Genomic DNA, 13618 nt, shown 5'->3' with positions numbered 1-13618 from the left:
GGACACCATGGCAGAAGGATGGTGGTTGGGATGAAGACACCTGCTCATTTTCTTAGACGTGGGGTAGGTGTTGGGAGTGATACAATTCAGACAGGAAATGCAGTGAGACTAAACCTTGTCTCCTTTTCCTAGACTAATTCAGTGCGTTCATATATGAACACATCAAATAACCACTGCCTCTATGCAGGAAACTGCCTCCACATTATCCACAGTCATTCCTCATAGGGAATCAATATTTTCCTTCCTAAAACTTGGATTCATTGATTCTCACTTTGACCTCTTGGATCACACAAAATTTGGTGAACACACAGAATTTGGTTTAGGGTCAAATACGTGGAGCAGTTGTATTTATGTACAGAGTATAAGGCAGCTGGGATGATACATGTACAGGATCTGCTATGCAAAGAACGCTGGAATAAAAAAGAATCCCCATATGCATTCATCCTGCTACTCATGTTAATTATAATCTTAATTGTATTCACTACTGTATAGGTCAGTATGGCTTTGAGTATCTGGAAAAAGAGATGGAGTATCTATAAAGACTTGGTAGTGTTGACAGACTTTGCTATTTCTTCCCATGTGTAAAGGAAATAGGAGAGAGGGATGGCTATTTCTGAATGTCAGGCTGGAGTGTTGGGCCACAGGAGCTGTGCCAAAAAAAGAATGGGAAGGGTTATTGGATTGATGTGAATCTGGGTGTATTTCTGCAGGAACATGACAGAAGACTCTGTATTTCATCCTATTCTATTCAACAGTGTAAACAAATGGACTTAGAAAAATGTATTGATGCATATTACTCAAATTCAGAGATTAAAAATTTAGAAAGAATAATTAATATGTTGGATAAAGAAACAGGAATCAAAAATAACTTTAGAAGGCTAGAATGTTAAAGTAAATATAACATCAAGAAATGTAAGATGTCTAAAAGCAAAGCTATATGTTTGAGTTCAGAAATCAAATCGTACAATTCTAGGACAGAGGATTATTTGGTTTAGCCAACTGTGAGTTCAATGAATAAAGAGCAGATGTGTTGGCTCAGAAAGCCCCCGAGGTTTAGGCTAGGTTTATAGAAAGTGTCTAAGTGGTCTTGCTGGGTTTTGTGTTGATTAGACCTCACCAGGAATCATCTATTCAAGGATAGTTAAAGAGATTCCTGAAGGGTATCCAGAGGGAGGTGTTTGGAATGACTAGTGGTCTAGAAACCATATCACATGGTTGTAGGAGAATGGGATGTTTAATTTATAGGAATGGAGACTTGAGGGAGGGCACATGATGGGTGGTCTTTGAGTATAGCGTTTTTACACAGAAGATGGATTAGATTTCTTCTGCGTGGTGTAAGAGGGCAAAACTAGAACCAATGAGTCCAAGTTTTAGAAATAAAAATATTGACTCATGAGAAATGATTATAGATGACAAGGAGGCAGCTTCCTGGGTGGGGGCAGTGGTTATTTGAAGTGTTTATACTTAAAGGCACTAAGTTATTCCAGGAAAGCCAGAAATCCAGGAAAAAAGACAGTCTTTGGAAATGGTATTTTCCATTACTAGAGGTGATTAGGAATAGGCTGAAAGATTATTTTGCAGGGATGTGGTTATATCTGGGGGCCATTTAAGCTCTGTCACCCTGAATTTCTGTGAGATTTTTCAAGGGGACAGTCTGAAAAAAGGTAATTGCTATACAAAGAAATGTCCTTTTTGTGTAACCTTTTTCATGACTGTTCTCCTAATTTTGATTTAGTTACTTATTATAATTCTTCTGCGTAAATAAACTGCCTTCAACATTTGCAACGCACAATTATATTTCTCTAAATACATACAGATATGTTAGCATTTGAAAAACTCCTGCAGTTTTCTGTGCCAGAGTGTTGAGATCTCCCCCACTATCCAAACATTATTTGACTCTTGCTAGCTATGCTTAGCTTGGAACAGAGTCTTAGAAGGTATATCATAAGAATAAAGTTAACTTTACAAATGAGGAAAGAGTCTGTAAACTCTATCTTTTGTGAAAATGGCTTAAGTTCAGTGAAGAGCATTTCATTAGAGGTTGAAAAGACTGCACCACCTGGCACAATGAAATAATTTTAGAATGATCTACTCTCACAGAAAAGAAGAAAACAACTGTGGGAGTGACATTTCTTTCTGACAAGGGAAGGAAAACCAAAGGAGGAAGAAAAAAATAAAGTGCTTTTTGGGAATTAAGAAAGCTGAATAAGTGAGAAATACTCAGTGGCACAAAGTGAAATAATAGGAAATCATTCCAGGAGCTGAAAAGCACTTAAGCCAGGAGACAGAGCTTTCTCGGCATAGCCTTTCAAGGCTCCCTTCCAAGAGAGGGATGTATTTTGAGTCCAAAGCTTTTCTAGTTCTTGTGAGGTATGACTGCTTAGGTGAGTAAAGTGATCATAAGATCTCTTACATGTAAAGTGGAAGAGAAGCTTTGGTTTTTGGAATCTTATTTGAAAGGTACTGGGCATAAAGACTATTAGTAACCAATTCCTCTGAGAAGTAATATTTCAGAATGTTCTTCTCTCAAGTATCCTGGTTACTAATAGCTTCCTCTTCATAATTGCCTTTATAACTTTTTCAAAAGGCTAAAGAAAGTACAAGGAAAAGTGTGTGGGATCTCCAGATTCTTCTTCATAAATATTTTCTAGCAGCTATTAATCATAGTCACAGCCTTCTACTCACCTAGCACCTCCTTCAGTTCTCAGTATACCTGAACACTCACACAATGCTTCTGTTGACTGATTCTGAGGAAGATAAAAGCCTACTGCCAGGACAAATGGTTCACATTTAGAGTTTTGCTTCAAAATAAGGTCTCTGATTAAACCCAGTGGGAAAAATATACATAACAGGCAGTCCAGCTGAAGGTAAAAGTAACTTTGTGTTGAGCGAGTTGCTCTGCTCACCCTTGACCTAGGAAGTGCCTTGGGACTAGTGAATCCTTTCGAACTGTCTCCCCACAGACAATCAAGCTCAGTGGTGAGAAAAAGCAGGGGGGTGGGGAGAGGGGAGCAGAGAGAAAGGGAGAAAGAGAGAGAAATGCATCTTTGGGGTTTTAGGAGGCTGATGCCTTATGTGGCAGCAGGGTCAGGTGGGCAGCAGCCAACTGAAAGCCCAAAGGGCTCTTACCCTCTTCAGGAAGCGTTAGAAAAGGATATTAGACAGACTTCCCTTTGGGTCTGCACAGGCCCCTAGATTTGGGGACAGTTCAGGGAGCATAGGCTATTGGCTCAGACTAGAAATACTAGGCTTTCAGCCAAATTTAGGAAGGGGGCAACTGAGCTGCTGTACATCTACTTGAGAGCTATCAAAAATGTGTGATGGTACTGGCTCCCCAAATGCTCTGTAGCTTCTTAATCCTGCATATATTTTTTGTGCAGGATGAAGGAGAGTTGGACAAAAAATATTAACTGATGGTAACAGATGGCTTTCCTAATTTCCACCAGATGGGATATAGAGGGAAAGGGTTATTGTTATTTTTTTTTCAGAAGGCCTTAATTTTGTTTATTAATTTTTCATTAATTCTACACCCTCCACCCCACTCCATGCCCTTGCAGGACAGCCACTGAGTTCACTAGGTGTTGAAGCATCTCAAAGCTTCTCCTGGACCTCCACATCCTTCGACACCTTCTTATGCATGTGAGAAAGATAGGTAGTCCTGCTAGTGTAGATCATGTCCTCCTGTGGGCTACTCTGGCAGCACTGGGCACTGGGTCCAGAGGCTATAGAAATAGAGTGTTCAGGTGGGACATCTCCTCTTTACACAGATCCGACTCCTGACTTCTAGGCTCCCTGAACTTGTTCATGGCTCCCTAGTGGCTGAGCACAGCAAGGCAGCCAGGTGGTCGCGGCAAGAGTTGCAACATTTGGGCAAGCAGGAGGCCACCCACGTACCTGTGAGCACCGTTTTGCAGCATGAGATTCACTCCCCCTCCGTAGCAGTACAGCAGCATGGCCCTTATAGAATGGGCTCCAAGACGTGCGGGAATTATGTGGCTAGATGCTATGCCAAGTAGCCCTGTGTGCCAGAAGAATGGTTTTCTGCCCTGTTCTTCATGCGGTAGGTCAGGCCCTTGGTGGGACAGCTGATCCTATAGGGGACATGGTAGCCCAGGCCCAGGACCCTCCTCAGGGTCCTGTTTTCTCCCCACCTGTTGCAGGTGGGCCTGCTTGCAGGCAGTTTTCTTGCTGCTGCTGTTTGTTTTGTTTTTGAGTATTTTATGGAATATATTTAAATTTCATTTTTTAAAAGCCAGAACATAAGGAATTTCACTTTCTGGAAAGTCACCTTATTAGAAATACATGACGTTCCCTCAGTACAAGAAAACAGGTCAAGTTTCTCTGACCAACAGTGAGATACACAAGCTTTCATCACTTCCCTCAAATGAAAGTTTTGTCAAATTTCTTTTCAAATTTCTACAGAGATGATTTCAACTCAGGGAACTTTGAGAAAACTTTTTTCTGGAAATTACAATGAAGAAAATGACCTTAATGTTTGGGTGAGAACAAGCTATTGCCCCAAATAGGCCCGATCTTCCATGGGAAGAGGTCCACAGCAGGGCAGCTGTTGCTTGCAACTCCATCTGCTAACTAAAAACACTTACATATTTAGACTAGAGGTGTTTCCATTGAAAAAAACAGACCGAGTTCCATATTCTTTGAGATCTATATTCAATTTAATGAGACGGAGATAGGGTTCTGTCCTAGCTATTCAAGGCTCTAGGTCCAGAGCCCTCTCAATTCACCTTCTTCAGAATTCTTTCCTCCTGGGGTGGCATGCAAGCTTGGGTTGCAGAGAAAGCAGAGCCTAAGGGCAAGAGCTAAGGATTACTACTCTACTAGAGAGTGTAATCTTAAGAAACTGGAGGGAGGGACAAGAGAAGCAAAGCTGAGAAAGAGAGAGGGCCAATGTGAAAATACACTATTGATCCAACCACAGGGACATGTGATTGATTGCTCAATCTTTTGGGACCATCCTCGGGTTCAGGGTATGTATAAACTGTGATTCAGAGTCATCCATCTGGCCAGGGTAGAGACAGGCAAAAGAATTTATCCCCTTTTTCCTGTCTCCTATTAATTAAAGAATTGGTCCCCCAACCTAACCTTCCTGCTGTTTGGGTTGTGTATGTGTGGGCAATAAGCAAAGTCTCATAGCATCATACATCACTGTGTCAACAGAGAAGCCCTAGAGCAGTAGCTGAGAAATGTGCTTTGGCATAAAGTGAAGTGATGTTAGGCTGTACTCACCTGAAGTTGGTCAGAGTTCACAAAGAGTTGGTTATTATTCAGTGGCTGGAACAAAAAGACAGGTGAGGCTCAGAAAACTGCAGTGTAGCAAGAGGTGTCCGATAATAGTGGAAGAGAAGAATGGGGGCTACACTGCAGCCATTTAGCACTTTCTCCCTTTTCAACCCTCTTCTCACGCCTGCTTTGTGAGGACACAGGTGTTCCTGATTCCTGACACTTTGTGGAATTCTGCTAGTAAACTTGGCTTGCTTCTCAGCTGGCCCCCTCAGCAATCTGGGTTTGGCTAGACTCCTCATTTCTAACCATTCTTTTTTTTCTTTTTAAGAGATTGATTGATTGATTGATTGATTTAGGAGAGAGAGAGTACACGCACCCATGCACACATGCTGGCAGGGGGAGGGAGTAGAGGGAGAGAGACAAGCAGACTCCACGTTGAGTGCAGAGCCCAGTGTGGGGCTTGATTCCACGACCCCAAGATCATGACCTAAGCTGAAATCAACAACCAACTGAACCATCCAGTCACCCTTCTTAAGCCATTCTTATTCTCCCTCCCTTTCTCCTGTCAAACAGTGGGATTAGGGGCTAGAGTTGTTTCTTACTTGGAGACAGAGTTTTTCTTGTTCTTCTAGGATAAGCAACCATTCTGGTTTGTCCTGACTGTCCCAGGTTCAAAAAAGATAGAAAGAAATGTTGTTTTATGAATCAAATTATCCTTTAGATATAGTGATTTTATGAAATAACTTTAAAAATAGTTACCATTAATAATTATTAATAGTTATCATTAATAATCATTATTAATTCTTTATAAACTATATTTTTTGTATTAGCATTCTCCTGAGAATCAAGAGGATACAGAAATCTATAGAAATCTATATCTAGATCTATATTGAGAAAGAGAGATTTGTTGATTCAATATAACAAATTGGCTTATACCATTATGGAGGCTGAGAAGTCCCACAACTGCTGCCTTCAATCTAGAGACCCAGGAAAGCTGGTTCTTTTTTCTATTCTGAATCTGAAGGCCTAAGAGAACCAGGAGAACTGATGGCATAAGCTCTAGCCCAAGTCTGAAGATCCGATTACCAAGAGACTCAAAGGTATAGAAGAATAGAAGAGTGATGCCTTGGCTCTAGCAGTCAGGCAGAGAGAGAATTCTCTCTGTTGTATTCAGGTCCTCAACAGGAAGGATGATGCCCACCCTCATTGCAGAGGGCAATCTGTTTTATTCAATCTATCCATTCAAATGCTAATCTTATCTGGAAACACCCTCATAAACACACACAGAAAAAATAACTAAATAGATACCTGGGTACCCTGTGGCCAAGTCAAGGTGACACACAAAATTAGCCATCATACTTTCACATTCTTTTATGTCTTCAAAAAAATTTCTCCTTTATGAATCAGTTCTGACACAGTGACACTGGCTCAAAGAAGGAAGACAATGATGGTGATAACTCCTGGGCTTCAACCAGATGTCCTCCATCGACGGATGAATGGATAAATAAGATGTGGTATATATACACAATGGAATATTACTCAGTCATAAAATGGAATGAGATCTTGCCATTTGGGACAGCATGGGTGGAGCTAGAGAACATTATGCTAAGTGAAATAAGTCAGATAGAGAAACACATATACCATATGATTTCACTTATTTGTGGAATCTATAAAAAATGAAACAAAATAACCAACCAACAAACCAGAAAACAGAAATAGACCCATAAATACAGAAAATAAACTGGTAATTGCCAGAGGGGAGTGGGTGGGTAGAGGGAAAAATCAGTGAAGGGAAGTGGGAGGTACAGGCTTCCAGCCATGGTATGAATAAGCCACAGGGATGAAAGCTATAGTATAGGGAATACAGTCAAGGGTATTTTAATACTGTTGTATGGTGACAGACAATAGCTGCACTGGTAGTGAGTATAACAGCCTATACAGTGTCAAGTCACTATGTTGTACACCTGAAACTAATGTAACTTGTGTGTCAACTATAGTTCAATAAAAAAAAAATTCTAAGAATTGTCTTGTATATTTGAATAGACACAGTGTATTTTAGTGAATCATGTGTTCACTGCATTCTGCTGCATTAAAAACACTCAGTAAAGGTACATGTGTAAAAGATGTTTCTGAGATTGCTAGTCATATATTTGAAAATGTGTAGTATTATTTCACTGAAAAAATGTCTTAACCACAATATGGTTCTGGAATACACTACATAAATTCACAAGCATAAAAATGTTCCTAAGAATTGTTTTTAAAAATCTGGAAAACATCAAGAAAGAAACAATTATCCCCCCATAGGCAAAAACAATTCAAATGACAGTGAATTTCTCATCAGAAACCATAAGACCTGAAGGAAGAGAGATAATATTTTTCAACTGCTAAAAGAAAGAACTGTCAACAGAGAATTTTATATCCAATGCAAATAACCTTCATGAATGAAGGTCAATCAAGACATTGTCAGATGAATAAAATCTAAGAGAATTTGTTGCCAGGAAACATAACCTAAAAGAATGCCCAAATGATATTTTTCTAAACAGAAGGTAAATGACAAAAGAAGGAATCTTGGAATAAAGGAAAAAAGAAATACAGAATGAGTATGAATCCAGAATGAGTATAAACTTCCTTTGCTCCCCTGAGTTTTCTAAATTATATTTTATGGTTGAAGCAAAAATTTTAATATTGTATGTACATAATGTATGTAAGGAAAATATTTAAGACAAATATATTATAAATGAGAGAAGTTAAAGGACATAAAGGAAGGCAAATTTTCTATACTTTACTGGAACTGGTAAAATGATGACACTAATAGACTAACAGGTCATCTATGCATAATATAATACATACAGAAATCACTAAAAATACTATACAAATAAATACACTCAAATATAGTATAGATAAATCAAAATGAAATTCTAAAGAATATTCAAAATAACCTTGAGGAAGGCAGCAAAAAAAAAAAAAACGACAACAGAGAAATTAAAAACAGAGAGAAAAATTTAAAAAACAAAAACAAAAATGCCAGAATCAAGTCCTAAAATATCAATAATTGCATTAAATGTAGATGACATTAGCATACCAATTAAAAGCCAGAGATTGAGGAGTAGATTAAAAATATATGACTCAACGAAACACAGTAAGAAATTTCAAATATAACAATTTAAGTAGGTTGAAAATAAAGGAACAGTAAAAGATATAACAAGTAGACATTAATCAAAATACAGCATAAATGGCTATATTAATATCAGATAAAGTATACTTCAGAGCAAAGAAAATTACCAGGGACAGATATTATCATTACATAATGATAAAGGAGCCAATCCACCAACCAAAAAGACAACAATCCTGAATGTGTATGAATCATGCAATGTAACTTCAAAATACGTGACACAAAATGAGCATATACCCTAGAGAAATGAAAACTTATATTCACAAAAGCACTTGTAAATGAATGTTCATGGCAACTTTCCTTGTAATAGCCAATAACTTGAAACAACTCAAATGTCCTTAGAAACAGTTAAAATAACTGTATTACCTCCATATCATGGAATATAATTCAGCAATAAAAAGGAACAAACTATTGATATGCATAACAACTTGAATGTATCTCAAATTATGCTAAGTATAAAAAGCCAATCTTAAAAGGTCATATACTATGTGATTCCATGTATATGACACTGTTAAAATAATAAAAGGAGATGGAGTACAGTTTATTGCTTGTTAGTCACAGAAGTGAAGCAAGTAGATGAGGTTAGAAATGGGGTATCACAAGGGAGTCTTGTGGTGGATCAGTCTGTATCTTGACTGCTGTGATTATACAACTCTACATATATGATAAAATTCCACAGAACTATACATACATACACACAAACACACAAATACACGCACACATACCTGGTGAAAACTGAATAAACTCTGTGGGTTATATCAATATAAATATTCTGGATTGTGTACTGCATTCTAGTCATACAAGATGTCACCACTGGGAAATCTAGATGAAGGGCAAACAGGAGTTAGGATGTGGGATTTCTACTTCTGATTTTAAGTGAGAAGCTAGACATCATCTGTTTGGGGGAACAGATAATAGCAATAGCTAATAATTATCAAGCACGCACTGTATGTCAGGCACTCTGTTATGAGCTATACATGTAGTTCCTTATATAATACTCAAATTTAAGATACAGGTCGTATTTTACTCCATTTTTGAGATGACAAAAATAGAAGTTCAGAGAGCATAGTTTCTCATGTTTTCACTGTTAATACAGTGATAATAAAATAATATATTCCACAGAGCAAGGCAGAACCTGAAAAGCTTTCAGGGTAGTGGGAAAACCCATCTGCCTGTGTTAATATCTTTTGCTCTTGTCATTAAAGCCTACACTTCCTATGTCAGGCATAAGACCTTTCAATGTCTGATTAGAAATGTGTCTGATTCATAATATGAGGAAAGAGATACCATATGAAATCGAGAAGACACAGATGTAAAGTATCTGAGATATACCCTATCCACTTTGTGATTCTGCTCAAGAAATGTTCTAGTATCACCTGAGGTTGGGAATTTCCTAAAGACAAATTTGCATACTGGAAGATTCTAAGACTGGCCTTGACACTTAAAATTGAAGTGCAGCAAATGTGATCAAAATCAGTCAACCGATTTGAAAGCTGGTAGGAAACAAACAGATGTAAAACACTAAAAGGTCCAATTGATTTCACTATGTTCAATCAATATTTTTTTCATTTCCAATTCAAGCGGGTAGCCTTCTTTTAAATAGCCATGTAAGCCAAGAAAGACTGAAAATTGATTTTACCACATAATGCTAACTGAAAATTAACCACAGGGACACAGAAGACAGAATAGCCAACAGCAAATCTACTTCTCTTCCATGTGAAAAAGGATCTTCATGTAGATTATATATATATATATATATTTATATATATATGTATATATAATATTTATATATAATTTATATAAATATATATTATATATAATTTATTATTTATATATTATATATAATATATAATATTATATATTTTTATATATTTATATATATATATATATATAAACCCACTCTGTAACATATGTAATGAGAGCTTAAGTGTATTTTTGTTTGACTTTTAGTGTATCCCATATTCCAATTAGTGATTTCTTTCTTAGGTTTGAAAGATTTTGTGATTGAGTTTCAGAAACAGTAGCATAGCTAAAATCACTAATTTAACTTACGTTGCTGATTTAAATGATGAAAGTTTAGTTTCTGATCTTAAAATATTAAATATTTGATCTTATAACTATGAAGCCTTTATTTTTACTTGAAAACTGTAAAGACCCAGATTACAAGAGTAATTCTTCCCCACCAGTATTGGTAATAATTTATTCTTTCTTTCCACAAAACATTATCTAACATTCATTAAGCTTCATGTATTACATTAAGGGCTGGGATATATCAAGTTAAATTACATGAAATTGTTTATATATGACCTAGGGAATATAAGACCTAAAATCAACAATTTCATACTGTTTATCTAATAGAAATGAAAAATGCAGTTCCTACCATTAAGACTTCACAATTTAATACAAGAAACTTGTGAGTAAACAAAATTACATGTTGGGAGAATTCTGGAAAACTTCCTTGAGGAAGTGCTCAACCTAATTCTAGAAGGAGTAAGAGAAGCGAGGTGAACAAGGTACGTGGGAAAGGAGGTCTTTTCTGGAAGAGAAGTATTCAAAGTCTAGGGTCTAGGAGGCAATGGGAAAAATTATCAGTCAAGACTCTGAGTCAAGACTGGAGAGAAAGGATCAAACCACAAAGCCCCTTACGTGAAAAGATTTTTACTTAGAGCAACTGGTAAAACTTAAATGATTATGAACAGAAGAACAGAAAGGATGGTTTGCATTTTAGAAAGATCACTCTAGCTGCAGTGTTATATGTTGTTTCTCCATACTTCTGTTTTCTCTCACATCTTCAGTCTTTTGTTGCTGTTTTTGTTGTTTTGGGTTTTTCTGGGGGAGGTTGTTTGTTGTTGTTTTTCCTGTATATTACGGAAGAATTCTTTAAATTCATTTTTTAATTCACCTATAACATTTTTGGCAGTAATATATTTGATAGGCGAGAGTTCATTTTAATTCTCTGGTTGTTACTTTGGTAGCTTCCTATTCGTGTTTTGTGGATGCAAGTTCCCCATAAGACTCTAAGGATGACAATTAGAAATATTTTGTTGTTTACTTTTTTTTTGAAGTTGGTTTTTAATGTTGGTTTATTTTGGCCATTCTTTCATATTGAAGGCTTTCTTCAGACTTTTAGTGCATCTTAGTTGTTTATTTTTTACAAATAAGATGCCAAAAAACTGACTGGTACCTCTCTCTCTATATATATATTGGTACCTCTATTGCTAATTCACAGGCAAGCACTTTTTTAGAATAATGGTGGGGTTGGGGTGGGGGCCCGGGAACCCTATATTTAAGTTTCTTATGCTGGGGGAGCTTTAAATAAGTCATTTTCTCTAGGACTATTCAACTTCTTTAGAGAAGTACCCTCCTTCCTGGTAGATAGAAGCTTGCTTTCAAATGAGCTTCACTTGGAGGTTGGGAGGATGTATGCGTGTGGGAAAGTTAACCTTTCCACAAACAGATATTCTATTTTCCCTCTCATTTTTAGCCTCATATCTAATTTGTCCTCAATTAAGGGTAGCATTTTTCAGTCCCAAGCATTGCCTAGATTCTGCATTACAGATGAGTTTAGACTATAAACCTCTCTGTGTAGTCTAGGCTGGAGATTTCCTCTGATCTAATTCACCAGTTACCACGTCTCCACCTCTTTTATGTATTCCATAAATTTGCTAAAATCTGTCATCTGTTTATGACCCAACTCTTCTTCTTTTTCTAAATAGTGGCTTCATAAAATTTTAATGTGGCTATTTGGTTGGAGATGAGATATAAGGCATCTTTAACCAAATGTCTCCTTAAGTACAGCTTTAATTCTGTCTGTCCCTCTAGTTTATAAACTATGAAGGCAGGGATTATGGCTGTTTTCACTGATGTATTCCTAGTGCCTATTGTAATGTCTAATAATGTTTTAGAATAAAAAAAATAAAATATTCTCGCTGAAAGAGCAAATAGGACTTGCAAAAACATAAGGGAATATGTAAATAAAAAACAAAACCATTACATTTTAATCTAGTTGGATCGAATTTTAAAACATTAAGGATACAACCTGCCTTACATAAAGTTAACATAATAATTTATCACAGATTCATTGAGAATCCACCTTAGCTACTTGTTTTTGAATAATGAAAAGGGTGATACTGGAGCAAGCAAGAGTGTCAAAGAATTTGGCTTTTCCTGGCACTGGCTGCCCTTTATAATTTACATCTACTCATATGTGTATGTGTGTGAACATGATATATTTTTATTATTTTTCTCTGAATCTCCTTTATTTACTAGGAATTAAAATTGTCAATTATAATTTTTCCAAGTAAAGTGCTTAAGCAAAGCAATGCTTATCATTGATAAGGAATAACTATACCAAAGACATTAAGATATCATAGCAGCCATCTGCCTGGCTTCCAAGTATTTACATACTATAAGGCACATTAGCAGCTCAGTTAATTTAAACATGGCTTTCTGAGTGTTGAAACACCTAGTACCTACTGCTCATTCTCATTAGCCCACTTGTCCATTCATGAAATAACCTACTTCTTAAAAGCAAAACAGTTAGGATTTATGTGTATTCAACCAGGTAAACACCTATATAAAAACAGCATAGGTGAAGGGACACATAATTTTGTAACAGAGAATACAACCTCTACAGGTACTCAGCAGCTATGGTATAATAATGAGGGCATCAGGAAAAAGGAAGGGAGAAATGCTGTGGCTTCCAGCTACATGATCATGTAGCGTCAGTCCTGGGGAACAGAGATTTGGACACAAGGTAGCTTCAGACACCACGAAAACATGGCCAAGCAGGTCTGGACAGAGCAAGTTAATTGTATACACCAGTGCACGGTTGCCAAGAGGATCCCAACATATGTAACTGAGCCAGAATTGGTTGTGATCCTGCCTTTCCTGGAAGTGATGCTACTGGTGGTGGACCAAGCTGCAAGAAAATGAGGAAAGCAGAACAAAGAAAATAATACAGTGGCTGACATAGAAGGTTGCAGAATGTACTGAATAAAAAAAACTGGCCTTTTTGGTCTATGTTATGAATTTAAAAGGTAGGTTAAGCCTATTTCTTATTATTTCTGATGCCCAGAGCTCCCTCTTAGTAATGGTGGTCTTAGATCACTAAAGAAATAAGCAGAGGACAAATTCAAGCATTGTTTGAAGATTGCTAGGATTAACTGTGGTGTTTCAGCTAGCAATGAGTAAGGTGGAAAT

Source organism: Ailuropoda melanoleuca, chromosome 19, assembly GCF_002007445.2.
Source record: "Ailuropoda melanoleuca isolate Jingjing chromosome 19, ASM200744v2, whole genome shotgun sequence".
Classification (NCBI taxonomy): Eukaryota; Metazoa; Chordata; class Mammalia; order Carnivora; family Ursidae; genus Ailuropoda; species Ailuropoda melanoleuca.
This window is presented reverse-complemented; position numbering follows the sequence as displayed.